General features: G+C 48.3%; 2 non-coding genes and 5 pseudogenes across 2 annotated transcripts; all 7 read right to left on the bottom strand.

Moving 5' to 3' along the window:
- Nucleotides 1-497: 497 nt before the first annotated feature.
- On the bottom strand, nt 498-617 carry LOC141267132 (5S ribosomal RNA). Its single transcript, XR_012321146.1, has one exon. It is a non-coding gene; the product is annotated as a 5S ribosomal RNA (ribosomal RNA).
- A 606-nt stretch (nt 618-1,223) lies between these two features.
- Nucleotides 1,224-1,342, bottom strand: LOC141270228 (5S ribosomal RNA; annotated as a pseudogene).
- A 13,608-nt stretch (nt 1,343-14,950) lies between these two features.
- Nucleotides 14,951-15,070, bottom strand: LOC141268177 (5S ribosomal RNA; annotated as a pseudogene).
- Nucleotides 15,071-15,690: 620 nt separating this feature from the next.
- On the bottom strand, nt 15,691-15,809 carry LOC141269091 (5S ribosomal RNA; annotated as a pseudogene).
- Nucleotides 15,810-21,047: 5,238 nt separating this feature from the next.
- On the bottom strand, nt 21,048-21,165 carry LOC141268995 (5S ribosomal RNA; annotated as a pseudogene).
- Nucleotides 21,166-21,781: 616 nt separating this feature from the next.
- Nucleotides 21,782-21,900, bottom strand: LOC141269769 (5S ribosomal RNA; annotated as a pseudogene).
- Nucleotides 21,901-22,841: 941 nt separating this feature from the next.
- Nucleotides 22,842-22,961, bottom strand: LOC141266963 (5S ribosomal RNA). The gene has a single exon (XR_012320982.1). It is a non-coding gene; the product is annotated as a 5S ribosomal RNA (ribosomal RNA).
- Between the last annotated feature and the right edge of the window lie 466 nt (nt 22,962-23,427).

Below are 23,427 nucleotides of genomic sequence, written 5' to 3'. Positions count from 1 at the left end.
TTTCCCCCCTGTTTATAAGGATTAGATCCAAAGTAGCAGATCCCCTTGTTTTCTCCCCTACCTTTTGGAAGATAAAGTTGTCAGCAAGAGAGGATAAGGATAACCTTCCTTGCACTGAGGTTAGCTCTTTGTCAGCCGTCTGGCTTGGTTACACAAGCTTCTTTGCAGAGAAACATGTTACTTCTGCTGGCCCTCGCTAGGCGGCCGGCATCCAAAACCTTCCCTGGGCACCTGCTGAAAGCCTGGCCCCTTCACGGCCCCGGGTGCTTTTAACGCCATCATTTCCACACGGCGAGCTGCGGAGTCAATAAGCACTCCTAGCCGTGGCAAGGAGCTCGGTGTCAGGCCTGCTTGAAGGCGGCGGGGTAGCGTACTTAGCTGCCAACTGGCTCAGAGGCCTTGGGGCTTCCATCATCTAAGTTACTTAAGGTCGGTGTCCGGCAAGGCGCCGTTCCATGCTAGCCGAGCTGGGCAGTAGGGCAAAACGACATCAAAATGGTCTACAGCACCCGGTGTTCCCAGGAGGTCTCCCATCCAAGTACTGTCTGAGCCCAGCCCTGCTTTGCTTCCGAGATCAGATGAGATCGGGCGTATCCAAGGTGGTATGGCCAGTAGACGCTGCTCGATCCATCGCCCGGCCAGCCTTTCTCAGGATCGCTTGGTGGCGAGCAATCTGGCCGTGACGGGGCGGGCTCCGAAGGGTCTATGCAAAGGCTGTGCCGTCCCTACAGGTGTGGTTTGTTTAGCAGTGATTCACCCGCCGCATCAGGTGTCTTCAAAAATGGCTCGGCGCAGGGCCTCCTGCAGGCTAAACCCTTCATCGCGGTGATGTGACAGAAAGAGCAAGCTGGACCCGTAACTTGGGGGCGGAGCGAGACGTCCAGGGGTGAATGAAGGAAGAGGGTGAGATGGTTGCCAGTGACTTTGAGCTGCTCTTCAGGGGGGAGGGTCGTGTTGCCTGTAAAGGTCTTCTGCTTGGGGTTACCGGTGGTTGCCTCCAGCCACGTGGGAGACACTGGTCCTAGTATTAAAATTAAAGAAGCAACAATGCTGGAGGCCCACGGTGATCAGAAGGATGCTGGTATTTTGCAGAGATGAAATAGCGCAAGGGAGAAAGCAAATGAAAAAAAGAAAAGAGAATGAATGTGTGCACTTGTGAAAGGGAATAGAAAAAAGGCACAGAAGAGAGTGCCCCCTGCTGGTGGAAGGAAAGAAAAAGCAAAAGCCTACAGCACCTGGTAGTCCCAGGCTGTCTCACATCCAAGTACTAACCAGGCCTGACACTGCTTAGCTTCCGAGATCAGACGAGATCAGGCGTGTTCAGGGTGGTGTGGCCGTACAAGCCTCTCACTTGCTGCTTTTCTACTTTGACGTCTGGCTGCCGGCTGCCCTTTCCAGTGCTCAGCAAGACCAGGTCCTTTTGTGCTTTCCCTTCTCTTCAATTTTTTTTCCTGGCTTCCTTAAAAGGTCTTGTAGACACAACTAGTGTTGAGCCACCCCCGTAGTGTTCGAGTTTGGTTCGGTTCGTCGAGCACCCGTGTGTTCGTCGAACTGTTCGTCGAACTGTTCGTCGAACTGTTCGTCGAACTGTTCGTCGAACTGTTCGTCGAACTGTTCGTCGAACTGTTCGTCGAACTGTTCGTCGAACACCTTCGTACACCGTTAAAAACAATGGCAGGCAAACAAAAACACATAGAAACACATAGAAAACACCTTCAAAGGTGTCCAAAAGCTGACAAACTGCTCAGAAGACATAACTAACACATGGAAAAGTGACAAGTACATATAGTCATGCGAAAATAAAAGAGGTGGAGGAGTAAAAGGAGGGGGAGACACAGATATAGGCATGTCATGCCCTTCTAAAATCCAAAAAGTGAGAAGCCGACACGGCCAGTCCGTTCCTGCCCGTGCCACCTCCGTGTCGCCGGGTTTGTGCCAGAGCCGCGGTGGACCGTGACGGCCAGCCCCCCTCTCCTAATACTGGTGCCTGTCCGCTGGTGGGTCGAGCCCCCCGCGGTGGGGGGGGGAGTAACATCTGCAGAAGAAAGACCATCTTCCAGCCAAACTAACATGTCGTCTTCTTTTCGTGGACAATGTGATACGATCCCTTTGTTACGGACACGCCCATCGCTACAAATTCCAGATGAGGCACAAAAACAGCAGGTGCTTCAGCGGATATCAAGTGCTCCTTCAAGTGGGCTCTCCTCCACCTCAACTTCAACATCACAAATACTCCAGTCCTCAGAGGTGTCACCCCAATCGCACTTGCTTCCTCACAGCTCCCAAGTCTCCAGCTGCCGGTCTGAGTATGGGGTAACACAGATGGTTGAGTCTGCACAGCTGTTTACTCATACTATAGCCTGGGAAACGGAGGTCTGCTCCAGAGCTTCTGTTAATCCAGACGAGGAAATGATCTGCACTGATGCCCAGAATCTTTATAAGTCGGATCCAGGACCAGATGAAGAAGGTTCTGAGCATAATGTAGACCCTCGTTCCCAAACTGTAACTCCTGTTGGTGGAGACAATGATGAAGACGATGATGAGACTCAAATACCTGATTGGAGCGACAACTTGACTTTTCGGTCAGGGCAGGAAGAGGTTGGCTTTGAGGACAACGGGTGTGATAACACACAGGGTGATGATGACAAGGTTGGAGATCCCACTTACTGTCAACCCACAGTCAGCCAGTCGATGAGGTCACCCGGGCCTTTGCCTGGCCTTTGGGATGTCGCGGTGGTCGGCTCCCTGGCCCGTACCCTGGGGTCACTCTTTAAAAGGGTGGATAATTGTTAATTTTATAAGAGTTTGTGACACCACCTGTGGTATCTGGTGAGAAGCACCAGCGCTGCAGCAGTCCACTGAGGCCCGTGATAAGGCAGCTCGATGGTATAGCTCCCCACAGGTGGAGCTAGGTCTCAGGTCAGCGTATGCAGGGGGAATGCAGGACAGGCGAGACCCAGCTGGGTCAGAGCAAGAACGGAAACGGACACGGTAGTCACTTCAGTACCTTTTACTGGAGGAAATTCAGGCACATCCTGGAGCACTGTAGGGTGAAGGGTGCATATCAGGATCCTCCCCAATGAGCGGGTGTAGGGCCTCCTGTTTCTTGCCTCTGCGCAGTAAGTTTCTGACCTGCCTGGAGCTAGGCCTAACTTTGTCTCTGTCCTGCGCTGGCTGACCTTGTGGTAGGGCCTTCTCTTGAAGTTCACGCTCCCAGTATGCGGGGCCTAAGCGTCTCCTGGCTCTGTTACGTATCAGCACCTTAGCGATCCTGGGACTTGTAGTTCTCCAGGGATTCCGGTTATGCCTTACTGGGTCATAGAGATCCCGGTAAGCTCGGATCCGGTGTCCGGTAAATGCTTCGGGGTGAGCTGGTTAAGCTCCTCTGCCCCTTATGTACTAACTCGCCACTCGCCTTCGGCCTACTCGGGCCCTCAATAGGCTATACACACTAACGGCAGCTTGCCGCGCTTCACCGATCTTATGACGCCGGCACACCTTAAGCTCTATCTGGGCTCCCTGAATCTAGCTAGCAGGAGCCTCATGCTCCACTGCTGAACTATTAACTGAGTTCTCTAGACTAGACTGAGCTACACTGCAGACTGACCTCTCTTAGGCTTCTCTACTGCAGGAACTCTTCAGAGGAACTGAACTGCCTAGCTCCACCTTCCCTATTTATATCCCTAACGGGCTCCCTCTGCTGGTCTGAGGTGGAAGGTGGAGATGTGTGAATGTTTATGGGGGCCTCTTGTGGAGGATTCCATCAATACACTCTTCTAGGATCTGTGATACCAAGCACAGCGGGGCGTCACAGATGCTATTGAGGACGAGGTTAGGTTGCGCCTTCCTGGACAGAGACGGAGTACTGGAAGCACGTCAACAACTGCATCCTCAACCACAACTCCGCCTCTGACCACAAGTCGTAGTGGCTCTTCAGGTCGCATGGGCTCTAAGCCTTGCATAGCCTGGGCATTTATTCAGATCGATAAGGATGACCCAACTCGTGTTATCTGTAATATTTGTCACCAAAAGCTAAGTAGAGGCCAAAAAATCGATAGTTTGAGTACTTCATGCATGTACCGTCACATGGATATGAAGCATAAGTTGCAGTGGGAAGCTCACTGTGCTACAATGCGGCCTAGCAGGCTGGGCCAACCACCGTCTGCCCCATCTTGTGCATCCGCGGCCTCTTCATCCTCTGTGACTGGGGGGACAGCAGTCACACATGTTTTTGGACGCAGACCTGCCACCTCTTTACCTGCAACAGCCAGTGTGATTGGCAGGTCGTCAGTTCATTGGGAAGTGGAAACACCTGCTGGTGTTGAGAGCTCTCTGACATCGAGAGCACCACCTTTGGATCAAGGCAACCTAACATGTCCGCCTGCATCTTCCTCACAGACTGGCAGTTTGCCAGGGACACCCTACTCAACCCCGTCAAAGCACAACAGCCAGCCCTCGGTCCCTCAGATGTGGACAAGTAAAAGACCATTTCCTCCTAGCCATGAGAAAGCTAAGAGGTTGAATTTCACCATCTGCAAGCTGTTGGCTACAGAAATGCTGCCTTTCCGCCTGGAGGACACAGTGGATTTTTGAGACCTTATGTCCATCGCAGTGCCCCAGTACCAGATGCCCAGTCGGCACTACTTCTCAAAGAAAGGTGTGCCTGCGCTCCACCAGCATGTCGCACACAACATCACCGCTTCTTTGAGAAACTCTGTGTGTGACAGGGTGCATTTCACCACAGACACTTGGACGAGTAGGCATGGACGGGGGCGTTACATGTCGCTGACAGGGCACTGGGTAACTATGGTGACATCAGGACAAGGGGCTGCTGTCCAAGTCTTGCCATCCCCGCGAGTTGTACGTCATTCCTCTATCTAGAAGTTCCTCCACTGCTTCTGCCTCCTCAACCTCCTCTCGGTCCTCCACCTGCACCCAAAGCCTGTCTGGTAATGCCACCTGCTTTCTAACTGCGCACCTCCTTACTATGCTGGCAGCAGGGCTCAACGGCATCAGTGTTTACTTTGAAATGTCTGGGAAATGTGAGTCACACAGCTGAGGACTTGTGGTCAGCTCTGGAGACCCAGTTTCATGAATGGTTGTCTCCACTGGACCTGCAACCAGGGAAGGCCGTGTGCGACAATGCTGCAAACCTGGGTGCGGCCCTTCGCCGGGGCAATGTTACACACGTGCCTTGTATGGCTCACGTGTTGAACCTGGTTGTCCATAAATTTTTAGCCCACTATCCCGGACTAGATGGCCTTCTGCAGAGGGCACGGTCGCTGTGTGCTCACTTCCGCCGTTCGCATCCCGCAGCTCAACGACTTACATCTCTACAGAAGTCGTTGGGCCTGCCAGTTTACCGGCTGAAATGCGATGTGCCGACACGGTGGAATTCAACTCTGCACATGTTGCAGCGACTGTGGCAGCATCGACAAGTCCTGGTGCAATAGTTTCTGACGTATAGCCTGGGCCAACGAGATCCAGAGGTGGGGCAAATCACACAGCAGGAGTGGTCTCAGATCAGGGACCTATGAAATTGACGCGCCCCCTGGGCCGTGGGGTACCCGGAGCCGGGCCGGTAGACGCTGGGGGTTGTAGTCACTGTGGCGGTGACCCGGTCCGTGACCCAGGGCGGTCAATCCAACGGTAATTTGTATATATGGATTTTATAATGTCCGACTACGCCACCTGTGCAGTGCGGCCAAAGGGGCCGCCGCTGCGGAACAGTCCTCTGAAGCTGGTGGTTTTGCTGCAATGGTATTATTACTCACCACAGGAAGAGTGTAGCTTCAGGGCAGTGTGGGTGGATGATGGTGGTTGTAGTGCAGGGAGACAGTAATGAACACAGAGTCTGTGTGATGCAGTCCCAAGATCTTTACTCACAGTTGTTGCAGTCCAGATTACAGGTACCAGAGCTATCTCACCCGTCGTGCTGTGCGTACTCAGTGAGGGGCTCAGTCCACCCCCAGATAGCTCCGGAGTACTTAGCAGGACCCCCTTCTGTGTGTCCTTTCTCTGGCCTTCTCCCTGCACCTCACACCCAGTGACACTTCTATCCGGTATCCTCGGGCCTTGGCGGGCGACTTGTGTTCCGTCCCCTGGGTCCTATGTGGCTACCTTCTTAGTGAGACTGGTGTGGACTTTTGCCTGCAGTACATGAAATGCTGCAGCCTCCGGTTTCTAGTTGAGCCTTGCTGTTTCTCCTCTAGTTGAGGGACTGGTTCCCCTTATCTGGCCTGACCCCTCTACCTCCTGGTAGCAGCGGGAGTACAGGTGGCCTTCTGCACGGCCCGTAGCCCTAGGGTCCCTTTGGTTCCCGGAGCCTTCCTGCTCCCACTCCTCTCTTCTCTCCTTCAGTCCTGGGCCTCCCAGGCTAGGCCCGCCTCCGGAGCAGAGCTCATGTCGAGCCTCTGCTCCTGTCACTTTTCCTCCTCTGACTGGCTTGCTCTTTCTAAGATGGCTTCCTATTTATACTCTCCCTGTCATGTGCTCCCCTAAGCTGCTCCCCTAAGCACCCACTACATAGGATCCTCCCACCAGCTAGGGACCTGGGACTGTGCTCTCCCTTAGGAGCAATCTCACCCTAACCCCACTGCGGGTATGTGTTGGATGCAGGTGTTAGGGTCCCGAGCCATACGCCTTCCTTACCTGAGGGTGAGATACCACACCTCTGGGTGAGATGCAGTAACTCTGTGGTGACTGCACCCTCAGGGGCGCCACACACCTTTCTGCACAGTTTTGAAATGGCGACGAAGATGTTTAGTGCTGACGATGCCATTATCAGCATAACTATTCCGGTGATTTACATGCTGGAGCACACATTAAACAGAATTCAGAGTCAGGTGGTCGGACAAGAGGAGGTAGAGGAAGTAGAGGAGGAGTCGTATGCGGAAGGGATAACATCTCCAAGGTCCAGACGGTTGGCAGCACCAAGGAGGCAGGCATGGGAGGGTGGGGGAGAGGGATTAAACAGGGCGCATGGTAGCAGCCAAACTGTTGAGGAAGGTGCAGGAGCCGAGGAAGAAGTGGAGGATGAACTGGCGATGGGCATGGAAGACTCATCAGATGAGGGAGACCTTGATCACATTTCTGTTGTGCGAGGTTGGTGGGAGAGGGCAGAGGAAAGAAGCATGATTCTTACCTCGCTACCAACACAACAAGGACATGGTCCTCCTGGATGCGCAAGACACATGAGTGCCTTCTTGCTGCACTACCTGCAACATGACCCTCAGATTGCAGAATTCGAAGTAATCTCGACTACTGGGTTGCCACACTCTTAGATCCCCGGTACAAAAGTAAATTTGCCGAAATAATTCCTGCCATAAAAAGGGATTGACGCATGCAGGAGTATCTGCAGACGCTGTTGCAGAATCTTACATGTGCTTTTCCACAAAACACCAGTGGTGCACGAAGTGAATCTCACAGTTCTAACTTGCCAACCGCGGGACTGTCGAGTCTTCATCACTCAAACCGTAACAGTAACACAGTATCTGCTGGTAACAGCAATTTTGTGAAATCGTTTCACCACTTTTTTAGACCATCCTTTGCAAGGCCACAGTAGACAAGAAGTCTGCCACATAGTCAATGCCTAGAGAGGATGGTGCAGGAGTATCTCCAAGTGAACATCGAAGCCATAACTGTGTCACTGGACCCTTGCTCATTTTGGTACTCCAATCTGGAAAAATGGCCGGAGCTCGCCACTCACGCCTTGGAGATCTTGTCATGCCCTGCAGCCAGTGTTCTCTCTGAACGTGTGTTCAGCGCTGCTGATGGTGTGCTGACAGATAAGCGCACGCGGCTGTCCACTGAGAATGTAGACAGACTCACGTTCATAAAGATGAACAAATCATGGATTCGCAAGGACTTTTCTAATCCTGTGTTATCCTTGGGAGGCTAAAAGCTTGAGGATTTGGTAATATCACCTCACCAACCGTTTTAAGCAACTGTGGGGCAATTGATGCCACTTAACCCTAGAACGCATGACCATAAAAATCTACACTTTCATATACCTGGGGCCTTTTAGGCCCGTGTGCAAATAACATTGAATAACTCAAACTCAAATGACAAACAACTATATACATGAAGAATACCTAGAGTTTCAAAATTCTAACTAAAGTAATCTTGCAGAAAATAGAAAACAATTAACAGGGCGGGACTGCGAGGCCCCAGGTATGCGTTCTAGGGTTAAGTGGTGTCTGTGCCACAATTTTGGGAAAAAATGGAAACACTTTTTGGAGTCCCCTTGCTGTGTCTTACGTGACGTTGGCATCGTCAATTCCAGGTGGGTTGGGTCGCTCGCCCCCCCTTTTAACTGTAAGAAACTACATACACTATGGCTTGGGGTAACACAGATGATTGAGTCTGAAGAGCTGTTTACTCAGAGGTCTGCTCCAAATCTTCAGTGTCTGCTAGTCAGCGTAGAATTTTTAACTACATCTAGCCTAGGCAATACTTTGGGCGTAGTAGCCCAGCTGCGAAGCAAGCTGCACCGCCTGTGTATCTAATAAGAATTTTTAAATGCATCTAGCCTAGGCAGACTGTGGGGACCCCCAACCAAACCCAGACGCTCAGCCCCCCTACCGCCCCCCTTTCCTTGACAATACAATAATGTAACTCTTACAACTGGATGGGTGAGGATCGGTCACAGCTTTATTAACTCTTTATACTCATTCCATTAGAAAGACATTTTATTTCTAAAATAATTCAGCTTGTTGCAGCATGCCCTGGGTCTCCACTCCGGCAACTTGGCCAACAAGTGTAACTCTCCAACATGTCCTTTCTATTTCCAGGCCACGGAGGATCCTGCGTACTCGTATGCAGGACTCTGACCACCACCCATCACTCTTAACGCTTGTTCCACTCCGTCCTGGAGTCCTGACAGGAATATGTCCAGTCCAATATCCATTAAGTGAACACCGTCGGGCCGTATGAGGCCTGCTTTATCTCCTTCCAGTTGTCGGTGTCGTACCACTACACCGCCTCTGTCTCTTCTAAATTTTGCCATCCGAATATTTATTACCCGCCTTGTCCGTTCGATGGCCGTGATGTCTCGCGCACCTTGCCATACCGCTATCGGCACAATCTCTGACCATACTATAGCTAGTTTTGTGAAAAGTTCTCTGAAGCGCTCAGTGTCTAGTTTCATTATTGCCATTAGTTATGCGCTCTTGTGATGACCTAGGTTGTTTCCCCCGGCCTGTATAACTAAGATGACCAGACATCTTGCCTCTCTCCCTACCTTGATTACCTCCATTAGTACCTGTGGACATAGCAGGCCTCTAATACCTCTCCAGTTGAAATATGTGTTATGAAACTCTAATTTCCTCCCGCCTGGGCGGACTTTCGCCCTTTAATCTGCCCAATATATATACGAGTGGCCTATCACCCACACTGTTGGCTTAGCATCACCTGTAAAAGAAACAAACCACGTTAGGATAACAAGTCCGGTCTTATGTATCTTGCCAAACACGTGGATCACCATCTCTCTATCCTCTGAACTTCCGTTTCTGACAGTCCTGCTCTTGCTGCTTCTGTGGCCGCGCCTATGCGGAATGAGTGTGTCCCGTAATCTTTGGGGTGGTTCCCTGCCGATGTTATGCATTTATTAAATATAGCTTGGAACTGGTATCTTGATAATGGCGTCCCATCAATGTGTGATAGGAACAAATTACTTTGTGATCTGATGGTTAGATATGGTTTTACTATTGTTACCCGACTCAGTGTACCGTTTGTGGGTTGTAGAAGTACCCAAGTGCCCCTGCCCGCTGGAACCATTTTCGATTTGTGTATGCGTAGACGTATTGCATTATTGCCTATGACTACGTCCTGGTGTAATAAGCCTCCACTGGTGCTAATTTTGGATTGAGGGACTAATTCGCTTATGCATAGCGCCCCGAAGAAGGCGATCACAAATGCAGTAGACAGTAGTGTTGCTTCAAATTGTGAGTGTCATGTTAATGGTGTTAGGGATATGATGTGAGAAATCAGTTTTAGTGACACGGGACGGGACGTCTACACTCCTGACTTGGCTGACCCCTTTTCCACCCTTTTATGGATTGTCTGATGATGAATCTTTGTCACATCTCCCCAATTCAGTAGTTGGAAGTGAAATGCTACTCCGGTCAGACACCGCTGCGCTGACGCCCCTGATATGCCCCTCATCATTAGCTGGTGGAGAAATTCTATGGTGACTTGTGATCTGGCTTGTTCACATTGGTCAACCCATCTGCCTGCTACTAGTTGTGTCCACTCTTCCCATGCCTTAACGTATGCTTGCCACGTCGACGGGGCAACTGACGCTCTGATTAATGGCATCAACTATTCGCCACTAGATCCCATAGGGAAGGTGGGCAACTGTTGTCCCGATGGGTGGGCATTGTGGAAGAGCTCTGTGAAAATCTGCCAATTGAATTGTTATAAAGCGTTAGCAGCAGCTTTAGACCCCTCAGCATAGTGGCTAGCGCGGACCCATACATTGTGTTTTAGGCACAGGAATGCTAGCCTGGGTAGTAGGCCTAGCACTGGGAGAGACGATGATGCCATCTTATTAATGCAGTGCGCTAAGCTGGTGTTTTTTGTTATGAAGCGTATATTTTTGTAAGCCAGGAGCGCGCCCCATATTTCTATTGCTACCACTATTGGGAAGAAAAATTATTTTCAGGGCTAGATGCAGCGAAAAATTATTATTAATTGAAAAGCTGGTGGAGCTTGGTATAGATGGCCTAATACAATGAGACCCACACACTGCTAGAAGGCCAAATATTTTTTCAGAGGTAGATGCAGACAAAAAATTATTTTGAATTTGCAACCTGATGGAGGTCAGTATAGATGACTAATAGAACAAGTCCCACAGACTGCTAGAAGGCCAAATATTTTTTCAGTGCTAGATGCAGAAAAAAATTATATTCAGTTTGCAACCATATGGAGGTCAGTATAGATGGACTAATAGAACAAGTCCCACACACAGCTAGAAGCCCAAATATTTTTTCAGAGGTAGATGCAGAAAAAAATTATATTCAGTTTGCAACCTGATGGAGGTCTGTATAGATGGATTAATAGAACAAGTCCCACACACAGCTAGAAGCCCAATATTTTTTCAGAGGTAGGTGCAGAAAAAAATATATTCAGCTTGCAACCTGATGGAGGTCTGTATAGATGGATTAATAGAACAAGTCCCACACACAGCTAGAAGCCCAATATTTTTTCAGAGGTAGATGCAGAAAAAAATTTATTCAGTTTGCAACCTGATGGAGGTCTGTATAGATGGATTAATAGAACAAGTCCCACACACAGCTAGAAGCCCAATATTTTTTCAGAGGTAGATGCAGAAAAAAATATATTCAGTTTGCAACCTGATGGAGGTCAGTATAGATGGACTAATAGAACAAGTCCCACACACTGCTAGAAGGCCAAACATTTTTTCAGAGCTAGATGCAGAAAAATATTATATTCAATTTGCAACCTGATGGAGGTCAGTATAGATGGAATAATAGAACAAGTCCCACACACAGCTAGAAGGCCAAATATTTTTTCAGAGGTAGATGCAGAAAAAAATTATATTCAGTTTGCAACCTTATGGAGGTCAGTATAGATGGACTAATAGAACAAGTCCCACACACAGCTAGAAGCCCAAATATTTTTTCAGAGGTAGATGCAGAAAAAAATTATATTCAGTTTGCAACCTGATGGAGGTCTGTATAGATGGATTAATAGAACAAGTCCCACACACAGCTAGAAGCCCAATATTTTTTCAGAGGTAGATGCAGAAAAAAATATATTCAGTTTGCAACCTGATGGAGGTCTGTATAGATGGATTAATAGAACAAGTCCCACACACAGCTAGAAGCCCTATATTTTTTCAGAGGTAGATGCAGAAAAAAATATATTCAGTTTGCAACCTGATGGAGGTCAGTATAGATGGACTAATAGAACAAGTCCCACACACTGCTAGAAGGCCAAACATTTTTTCAGAGCTAGATGCAGAAAAATATTTTATTCAATTTGCAACCTGATGGAGGTCAGTATAGATGGACTAACAGAACAAGTCCCACACACAGCTAGAAGGCCAAATATTTTTTCAGAGGTAGATGCAGAAAAAAATTATGTTCAGTTTGCAACCTTATGGAGGTCAGTATAGATGGACTAATAGAACAAGTCCCACACACAGCTAGAAGCCCAAATATTTTTTCAGAGGTAGATGCAGAAAAAAATTATATTCAGTTTGCAACCTGATGGAGGTCAGTATAGATGGACTAATAGAACAAGTCCCACACACTGCTAGAAGGCCAAACATTTTTTCAGAGCTATATGCAGAAAAATATTATATTCAATTTGCAACCTGATGGAGGTCAGTATAGATGGACTAATAGAACAAGTCCCACACACAGCTAGAAGGCCAAATATTTTTTCAGAGGTAGATGCAGAAAAAAATTATATTCAGTTTGCAACCTTACGGAGGTCAGTATAGATGGACTAATAGAACAAGTCCCACACACAGCTAGAAGCCCAAATATTTTTTCAGAGGTAGATGCAGAAAAAAATTATATTCAGTTTGCAACCTGATGGAGGTCTGTATAGATGGATTAATAGAACAAGTCCCACACACAGCTAGAAGCCCAATATTTTTTCAGAGGTAGATGCAGAAAAAAATATATTCAGTTTGCAACCTGATGGAGGTCTGTACAGATGGATTAATAGAACAAGTCCCACACACAGCTAGAAGCCCAATAATTTTTCAGAGGTAGATGCAGAAAAAAATTTATTCAGTTTGCAACCTGATGGAGGTCAGTATAGATGGACTAATACAACAAGTCCCACACACAGCTAGAAGCCCAATATTTTTTCAGAGGTAGATGCAGAATAAAATATATTCAGTTTGCAACCTGATGGAGGTCTGTATAGATGGATTTATAGAACAAGTCCCACACACAGCTAGAAGCCCAATATTTTTTCAGAGGTAGATGCAGAAAAAAATATATTCAGTTTGCAACCTGATGGAGGTCTGTATAGATGGATTAATAGAACAAGTCCCACACACAGCTAGAAGCCCAATATTTTTTCAGAGGTAGATGCAGAAAAAAATATATTCAGTTTGCAACCTGATGGAGGTCTGTATAGATGGATTAATAGAACAAGTCCCACACACAGCTAGAAGCCCAATATTTTTTCAGAGCTAGATGCAGAAAAAAATTATATTCAATATGCAACCTGATGGAGGTCAGTATAGATGGACTAATAGAATGATGCTATGCCCAAAAGATTTTACTTCACTAGGTGCAGTAAAAAAATTGGTATTCTATACACAGGTGGTATATCTTGCAACACAGATAGGCTACTCCACTGACTAACACACTCTGCAATAGGTCAAAAAGGATTAGCTTTGCTAGATTCAGCCAAATGCTGTGAAAAAAACTTGCACAGCACTGGCACAGACCTGCCTGGCAAAAACTGATAGGAACTGATGTAACCTAGTCCTGAAAAGGACTCCAATTACAATTAGTCTTTACTCCCACAATCTATCTATTTAAGAGCACAGACCTGCCTGATAAAAGTCGTAGGAAATGCTGTAACCTAGTCCTTAAAAGGACTGCAATCACAACTATTCCCTACTCCCAAGCTATCTGTAGATTTGTGCGAAAATTGGCTTGAAATTAACAAGGTATAGCGCACACAGCAACAGCGGTGCCGTCTAACACGCAGCTGCAGCAGTGAGAAAATGGTGGTGACGGGGAAAATGGCTTGGTCTTATAGGGCAAGGACATGTGACATACACTGCCAATGACACATGCTCTTGCTTGTGTGAAAAAAAGCACTTCGCTCCGTGTGTGCGCTGCTGATAGGCTGACAGATTGCACCTCCCCACTGCAAATGCGGGAAAGAGAAAAAAAAATGGAGATCTTCATTGTTACTGCAGAGATCCATCCCCTGCCCCTCCCCCCACCCCGCTGTGCACTCAAACTGCGTATTAACATTAATTTTCATCATTACTGAGAAAAAATCCAGTTATGATTTTGGTGCACGAACAGTTATCGAACATAACCTCGAACAGCCGAATTTTTCTCAAATTGTTCGTGTTCGCCGAACGGCTCGAACACCGCCCAAAACAGCTCGAATTTGAGATTGGCGAACAGTTCGAGTAGAACAACGCTCATCTCTAGACACAACGCCCCACTCAGAGCCGCTGAGCTCACTGATCGGCTGCAGCGCTGTCGACGGAACGTCAGCTTCACGGCCAATACCACAGGCCGGGAGCAGAGGCGAGACTCACCGGTAAACCCGGGTAGGGTGAGCAGAGCGCGGTTAGTTGCTTTCTAATAGCCTGCAGCCGGGGATTAACTTTTAATTAAAGGGAACAATCCCTTTGACTGTCTGCAGCGCGCCACACCTAGGAAGTGCACTCTCACACACAAGCCAGCATGCACACGTGCTCGCACGTGACAACACCCCCTATCTGCCCCTACAACCTCTCCGTCACCATGCGTCAGAATCTCCAGCCTGTTTTATGATTTCAGGGCCCTAGCAGGAATCACCCCCCCCTCCCCAATTCCTTCCTTGCCTTCCTTGCACTGAGGTTAGCTCTTTGTCATCCGTCTGGCTTGGTTACACAAGCTTCTTTGCAGAGAAACATGTTACTTCTGCTGGCCCTCGCTAGGCGGCCGGCATCCAAAACCTTCCCTGGGCACCTGCTGAAAGCCTGGCCCCTTCACGGCCCCGGGTGCTTTTAACGCCATCATTTCCACACGGCGAGCTGCGGAGTCAATAAGCACTCCTAGCCGTGGCAAGGAGCCCGGTGTCAGGCCTGCGTGAAGGCGGCGGGCTAGCGTACTTAGCTGCCAACTGGCTCAGAGGCCTTGGGGCCTCCATCATGTAAGTTACTTAAGGTCGGTGTCCGGCAAGGCACCGTTCCATGCTAGCCGAGCTGGGCAGTAGGGCTAAACGTCATCAAAATGGTCTACAGCACCCGGTGTTCCCAGGAGGTATCCCATTCAAGTACTGTCCGAGCCCATCCCTGCTTTGCTTCCGAGATCAGACGAGATCAGGCATATCCAAGGTGGTATGGCCAGTAGACGCTGCTCGATCCATCGCCCGGCCAGCCTTTCTCAGGATCGCTTGGTGGCGAGCAATGTGGCCGTGACGGGGCGGGCTCCGAAGGGTCCATGCAAAGGCTGTGCCGTCCCTACAGGTGTGGTTTGTTTAGCAGTGATTCACCCGCCGCATCAGGTGTCTTCAAAAATGTCTCGGCGCAGGGTCTCCTGCAGGCTAAACCCTTCATCGCGGTAATGTGACAGAAAGAGCAAGCTGGACCCGTAACGTGGGGGCGGAGCGAGACGTCCAGGGGTGAATGAAGGAAGAGGGTAAATGGTTGCCAGTGACTTTGAGCTGCTCTTCAGTGGGGAGGGTCGTGTTTCCTGCAAAGGTCTTCTGCTTGGGGTTACCGGTGGTTGCCTCCAGCCACGCGGGAGACGCTGGTCCTGGTGAAAAGGAGCCTAGTATTAAAAGTAAAGAAGCAACAATGCTGGAGGCCCACGGTGATCAGAAGGATGCTGGTATTTTGCAGAGATGAAATAGCGCAAGAGAGAAAGCAAATGAAAAAAAGAAAAGAGAATGAATGTGTGCACTTGTGAAAGGGAATGGAAAAAAGGCATAGAAGAGAGTGCCCCCTGCTGGTGGAAGGAAGGAAAAAGCAAAAGCCTATAGCACCTGGTATTCCCAGGCAGTCTCCCATCCAAGTAATAACCAGGCCCATCCCTGCTGAGTTTCCAAGATCAGACGAGATCGGTTGTGTTCAGGGTGGTGTGGCCGTAGGCAGAGACAAGCCTCTCACTTGCTGCTTTTCTACTTTGACGTCTGGCTGCCGGCTGCCCTTTCCAGTGCTCAGCAAGACCAGGTCCTTTTGTGCTTTCCCTTTTCTTCAATTTTTTTGCTGGCTTCCTATTTTTTTGCTGGAGTCCTGAGGAGATAATTTGCATATTCCCACTGCATTTTGGGGTAAGTGAAGAGTCTCCGCGAGCTCAAAGAACACTGGATTTTGGCTGTTGGAGCTGAAAAGAGGACATCGGTAAACCAGGGGAGGAGTCCTGAGGAGATAATTTGCATATTCCCACTGCATTTTGGGGTAAGTGAAGAGTCTCCGCGAGCTCAAAGAACACTGGATTTTGGCTGTTGGAGCTGAAAAGAGGACATCGGTAAACCGCGCGCCGGCATTTTGAAGCTTTTTTTTTTTAAGCTTTTTTCACTGTTTTCAGAACATTAACAATAAGAACATGGAAGAGTCCAGGACCCATTTGGTGAGCTGCATATCCTGCTACATGTTCACAGACTTGCCAGTGGAAAAGCCAAACTTCACATGCCAGAAATGCAAGCTTGTGTCCCTGTTGGAGGAAAAGTTGCGAAATCTAGAAGAGAGGTTAACTACCTTGAAAATCATTAAGGAAGGTGAAGAGTTCTTAGACAGAGCAGAATTATCTCTTCATGATTCAGAAAGAGATGAAATTCGAACTGCACCTGACGAAACAGAGGAATGGAAGCATGTGACCCACAGAAGCAGGAGGATCGAGAGGCAGTCAGCACCCATACTGCTCAGGAACCAGTACCAGGCTCTCACGCAGGAGAGCCATGAAGAAATACAGCAAAATAAGACTTTGCCAGCAATGAATAACCTTGTAAGCCCTCAGAATCCTCCTGGATGGAGAAAGAAGAATGTTGTGAAGAAAAAACGGAGAGTGGTGGTCATGGGGGATTCCCTGTTAAGAGGAACAGAGGCCGCTATCTGCAGACCAGACATAACCTCAAGAGAAATGTGCTGTCTTCCAGGAGCAAAAATTAAAGATGTGTCTGACAGGATATCAAGACTCTTCAGACCTACAGATCACTACCCATTCCTGCTAATACATGTGGGGACAAATGACACCGCAAGAAAGGACCTGGAAACCATCTGCAGTGACTTTGAAGACTTAGGCAAGAAAGTTAAAGAATTGGGAGCGCAGGTGGTCTTCTCATCCATCCTCCCAGTGGATGGCCATGGAACAATGAGGTGGAATAAGATTCTACAGGTAAACAACTGGCTACGTCGATGGTGCCGTCAACAAGGATTTGGATTTCTGGATCACGGAATGAATTACCTATACGATGGACTACTTGCTAGAGATGGGGTGCACCTTGCGAAGACTGGAAAACATGTATTTGGAAGTCGCCTTGCTACACTCATCAGATGAGCTTTAAACGAGAACAATGTGGGAAGGGAAGCAAAAGGCCAGAAAAAGCCATACAGCTGACAAATACTATTGAGATCTCTGCTACTGGAAGTGGAAAAGAAGAACAAAGACAAAACAATTTAAATAATAAAAATATGGGAGGAAGAGAAACCAATCACAAACTAAAATGTTTTTATACAAATGCACATAGCATGGGCAACAAACAAGGAGAATTGGAACTACTAATGCAGGAAAAGGAATATGATGTCATTGGAATCACTGAAACTTGGTGGGACGATACACATGATTGGAATAAAAGGCTAAAAGGATACAACTTATTTGCAAGAAACAGACTTGATAAACGAGGAGGAGGTGTTGCATTGTATGTTAGAAAAGCGTATATCTGCACAGAGATTGAAGCTTCAGAGACTGGGAGTTCTGTGGAAACTGTTTGGGTAAGAATACAAGGAGAGAACAACGGAAAGGACACCATTGTAGGCATTTACTACAGGCCACCTGGGCAAGCTGAAGATATGGATGAACTCTTTATGTATCAAATGACCAAGTTCTCCAAAAAATATGACGTAGTGGTCATGGGAGATTTCAACTATCCAGACATTTGTTGGGAATCTCTCTCAAGTAAAACTAACAGGTCAAGCAAATTCTTATCCTCTCTTGCTGACAACTTTATCTTCCAAAAGGTAGGGGAGAAAACAAGGGGATCTGCTACTTTGGATCTAATCCTTATAAACAGGGAGGAAATGGTTGAGGAGGTAAAGGTGGCTGGGACCCTAGGAGGCAGCGATCATGCTATTATAGAATTTTGGATAACTAGAGGAGGAAGACATGTGAAGACTCAAACTTCAAGGTTAGATTTTAGAAAGGCAGATTTTAAGAGACTCAGAAAGAGAATAGGAGGGATCCAATGGCTGGATGTCCTTGAGGACAAAAATGTCCAGGAAGGATGGGAAATTTTTAAAAATGAGATTCTCAAAGCACAATCGTTAACAATCCCGAAAAGTAGGAAGAATGGGAAGCATTTAAGGAAACCAGGATGGATGAACACAGAACTTAAACACTTGCTAAAAAGAAAGAAAGAAATGTTTATTAAATGGAAAGAGGGAGGCATATCTAAAGAAGATTATAATGCAGTCTGCAGATCCTGCAGGGCACGTATCAGGTTAGCTAAAGCTGACAATGAATTAATGCTTGCAAGAGATGTCAAAAGCAATAAAAAAGGATTTTGGGGGTATGTCAAAAGTAAAAGAAAAGTCAAAGATGCTATGGGATTTTTACAGGATGAAAATGGAGAAATGGTAAGAGAGGATGTTGAGAAGGCCGAACTTTTTAATTCCTATTTTGCATCTGTTTTCTCTCAGAAAGAAAATGTAACATCAACTGATCTTCACTGTCCTTTTAAAGGAATAGAGGAATCCAAGTTATCTGTAAACAGAAAGATTGTGAGGGAATATTTAGCTAACATAAATGAGTTCAAGTCTCCAGGTCCAGATGAATTACACCCCAGAGTACTGAAGGAGATCGTAGAAGAAATTTTAGAACCACTCTCCATAATCTTTGAAAATTCTTGGAGAACAGGAGAAGTCCCAGAAGACTGGAGAAGAGCAAATGTTGTTCCTATCTTCAAAAAGGGGAAGAAGGTGGACCCAGGGAACTATAGGCCGGTGAGTCTGACTTCTATACCAGGAAAGATCTTTGAAAAAATTATTAAACAACATGTATGTAAGTACATGGATAAGAATGAAGTGATTAACCAGAGTCAGCATGGGTTTGTAACTAACAAGTCATGTCAGACTAACTTAATTTCCTTCTATGACAGAATCACTGACTGGGTGGATCAGGGAAATGCTGTAGATATAGTATATCTTGACTTCAGCAAAGCATTTGACAAAGTATCTCACACCATCCTTATTGAAAAAATGACCAAGTATGCAATGGACCAGGCAACTGTTAGGTGGATTCATAACTGGCTTAGTGATCGGACTCAAAGGGTGGTTGTAAATGGCTTCACATTCAGCTGGATGAATGTCTCAAGTGGGGTACCACAGGGCTCCGTCCTGGGACCTGTATTGTTCAACATCTTTATCAATGATTTAGATGAAGGAATTGAGGGTAAACTGATTAAATTTGCTGATGACACAAAGCTAGGAGGGATAGCTAATACTAGAGAAGAGAGAGAGAGGATTCAAAAAGACCTAAATAAACTGGAGCAGTGGGCAGCAACCAACAGAATGGTTTTTAACAGGGAAAAATGCAAAGTACTACATCTGGGCAATAAAAATGAAAAAAGCATATACAGAATGGGAGGAATAGAGCTAAGCAACAGTACATGTGAAAAAGACTTAGGTATACTAATAGATCATAAACTGAACATGAGTCAACAGTGTGATGCAGCAGCAAAAAAGGCAAATACAATTCTGGGATGTATTAACAGAAGCATACAGTCTAGATCACGTGAAGTCATTATCGGTCTTTACTCCTCTTTGGTCAGACCTCATCTGGAATACTGTGTACAGTTTTGGGCACCACATTTTAAAAAAGACATAGACAAACTGGAGCAAGTTCAGAGAAGAGCGACCAGAATGGTGACTGGTCTGCAAACCATGTCCTATGAGGAACGGTTGCAGGATTTGGGAATGTTTAGCTTGCAAAAAAGAAGACTGAGAGGAGACTTAATAGCTGTCTACAAATATGTCAAGGGCTGTCACATTGTAGAAGGATCATCTTTATTCTCATTTGCACAAGGAAAGACTAGAAGCAATGGGATGAAACTAAATGGGAGTAGACACAGATTAGATATTAGAAAAAACTTTTTGACAGTTAGGGTGATTAATGAGTGGAACAGGCTGCCACAAGAGGTGGTGAGTTCCCCTTCAATGGACGTCTTCAAACAGAGGCTGGACAGACATCTGTCTGAGATGATCTAGTGAATCCTGCTTTGAGCAGGGGGTTGGACCAGATGACCCAGGAGGTCCCTTCCAACTCTACCATTCTATGATTCTATGATTCTATGATTCTTAAAAGGTCTTGTAGACTCAACGTCCCACTCAGAGCCGCTGAGCTCACTGATCGGCTGCAGCACTGTCGACGGAACGTCAGCTTCATGGCCAATGCCACAGGCCGGGAGCAGAGGCGAGACTCACCGGTAGACCCGGGTAGGGTGAGTAGAGCGCGGTTAGTTGCTTTCTAATAGGCTGCAGCCGGGGATTAACTTTTAATGAAAGGGAACAATCCCTTTGACTGTCTGCAGCACGCCACACCTAGGAAGCGCACTCTCACACACAAGCCAGCATGCACACGTGCTCGCACGTGACAACACCCCCTATCTGCCCCTACAACCTCTCCGTCACCATGCGTCAGACTCTCTTGCCTGTTTTATGATTTCAGGGCCCTAGCAGGAATCACCCCCCCCTCCCCAATTCCTTCCACACCTTCCTTGCCTTCCTTGCACTGAGGTTAGCTCTTTGGCAGCCATCTGGCTTGGTTACACAAGCTTCTTTGCAGAGAACCATGTTACTTCTGCTGGCCCTCGCTAGGCGGCCGGCATCCAAAACCTTCCCTGGGCACCTGCTGAAAGCCTGGCCCCTTCACGGCCCCGGGTGCTTTTAACGTCATCATTTCCACACAGCGAGCTGCGGAGTCAATAAGCACTCCTAGCCGTGACAAGGAACTCGGTGTCAGGCCTGCGTGAAGGCGGCGGGGTAGCGTACTTAGCTGCCAACTGGCTCAGAGGCCTTAGGGCTTCCATCATCTAAGTTACTTAAGGTCGGTGTCCGGCAAGGCGCCGTTCCATGCTAGCCGAGCTGGGCAGTAGGGCAAAACGTTATCAAAATGGTCTACAGCACCCGGTGTTCCCAGGAGGTCTCCCATCCAAGTACTGTCCGAGCCCAGCCCTGCTTTGCTTCCGAGATCAGATGAGAACAGGCGTATCCAAGGTGGTATGGCCAGAAGATGCTGTTTGATCCATCCCCCGGCCAGTCTTTCTAAGGATCGCTTTGTGGCGAGCAATCTGGCCGTGACGGGGCGGGCTCCGAAGGGTCCATGCAAAGGCTGTGCCGTCCCTACAGGTGTGGTTTGTTTAGCAGTGATTCACCCGCCGCATCAGGTGTCTTCAAAAATGTCTCGGCGCAGGGTCTCCTGCAGGCTAAACCCTCCATCGTGGTTATGTGACAGAAAGAGCAAGCTGGACCCCTAACTTGGGGGTGGAGCGAGACGTCCAGGTGTGAATGAAGGAAGAGGGTGAGATGGTTGCCAGTGACTTTGAGCTGCTCTTCAGGGGGGAGGGTCGTGTTGCCTGCAAAGGTCTTCTGCTTGGGGTTACCGGTGGTTGCCTCCAGCCACGCGGGAGACGCTGGTCCTGGTGAAAAGGAGCCTAGTATTAAAAGTAAAGAAGCAACAATGCTGGAGGCCCACGGTGATCAGAAGGATGCTGGTATTTCGCAGAGATGAAATAGCGCAAGAGAGAAAGCAAATGAAAAAAAGAAAAGAGAATGAATGTGTGCACTTGTGAAAGGGAATGGAAAAAAGGCATAGAAGAGAGTGCCCCCTGCTGGTGGAAGGAAGGAAAAAGCCTACAGCACGTGGTATCTCCAAGGGGTCTCCCATCCAAGTACTAACCAGGTGCATCCCTGCTTAGCTTCCAAGATCAGATGAGATCAGGCGTGTTCAGGGTGGTGTGGCCATAAGCAGAGACAAGCCTCTCACTTGCTGCTTTTCTACTGTGACGTCTGGCTGCCGGCTGCCTTTTCCAGTGCTCAGCAAGATCAGGTCCTTTTGTGCTTTCCCTTCTCTTCAATTTTTTTGCTGGCTTCCTTAAAAGGTCTTGTAGACACAACGTCACACTCAGAGCCGCTGAGCTCACTGATCGGCTGCAGCGCTGTCGACGGAACGTCAGCTTCACGGCCAATACCACAGCCCGGGAGCAGAGGCGAGACTCACCGGTAGACCCGGGTAGGGTGAGCAGAGCGCGGTTAGTTGCTTTCTAATAGCCTGCAGCCGGGGATTAACTTTTAATGAAAGGGAACAATCCCTTTGACTGTCTGCAGCGCGCCACACCTAGGAAGCGCACTCTCACACACAAGCCAGCATGCACACGTGCTCGCACGTGACAACACCCCCTATCTGCCCCTACAACCTCTCCGTCACCATGCGTCAGACTCTCCTGCCTGTTTTATGATTTCAGGGCCCTAGCAGGAATCACCCCCCCTTCCCAATTCCTTCCGCACCTTCCTTGCCTTCCTTGCACTGAGGTTAGCTCTTTGTCAGCCGTCTGGCTTGGTTACACAAGCTTCTTTGCAGAGAAACATGTTACTTCTGCTGGCCCTCGCTAGGCGGCCGGCATCCAAAACCTTCCCTGGGCACCTGCTGAAAGCCTGGCCCCTTCACGGACCCGGGTGCTTTTAACGCCATCATTTCCACACGGCGAGCTGCGGAGTCAATAAGCACTCCTAGCCGTGGAAAGGAGCTCGGTGTCAGGTCTGCGTGAAGGGCGGCGGGGTAGCGTACTTAGCTGCCAACTGGCTCAGAGGCCTTGGGGCTTCCATCATCTAAGTTCCTTTGGGTCGGTGTCCGGCAAGGCGCCGTTCCATGCTAGCCAAGCTGGGCAGTAGGTAAAAACGTCATCAAAATGGTCTACAGCACCCGGTATTCCCAGGAGGTCTCCCATCCAAGTACTGTCCGAGCCCAGCCCTGCTTAGCTTCCGAGATCAGACGAGATCGGGCGTATCCAAGGTGGTATGTCCAGTAGACACTGCTTGATCCATCGCCCGGCCAGCCTTTCTCAGGATCGCTTGGTGGCGAGCAATCTGGCCGTGACGGGGCGGGCTCCGAAGGGTCCATGCAAAGGCTGTGCCGTCCCTACAGGTGTGGTTTGTTTAGCAGTGATTCACCCGCCGCATCAGGTGTCTTCAAAAATGTCTCGGCGCAGGGTCTCCTGCAGGCTAAACCCTTCATCGCGGTAATGTGACAGAAAGAGCAAGCTGGACCCGTAACTTGGGGGCGGACCGAGACGTCCAGGGGTGAATGAAGGAAGAGGGTGAGATGGTTGCCAGTGACTTTGAGCTGCTCTTCAGGGGGGAGGGTCGTGTTGCCTGCAAAGGTCTTCTGCTTGGGGTTACCGGTGGTTGCCTCCAGCCACGCGGGAGACGCTGGTCCTGGTGAAAAGGAGCATAGTATTAAATGTAAAGAAGCAACAATGCTGGAGGCCCACGGTGAT

Source organism: Phyllobates terribilis, unplaced genomic scaffold (assembly GCF_046119375.1).
Source record: "Phyllobates terribilis strain yellow unplaced genomic scaffold, ASM4611937v1 Scaffold_4__5_contigs__length_816908805, whole genome shotgun sequence".
Taxonomy (NCBI): domain Eukaryota; kingdom Metazoa; phylum Chordata; class Amphibia; order Anura; family Dendrobatidae; genus Phyllobates; species Phyllobates terribilis.
The sequence above is the reverse complement of the archived record's forward strand: the minus strand, read 5'-3'. Positions and strand labels throughout refer to the sequence as shown.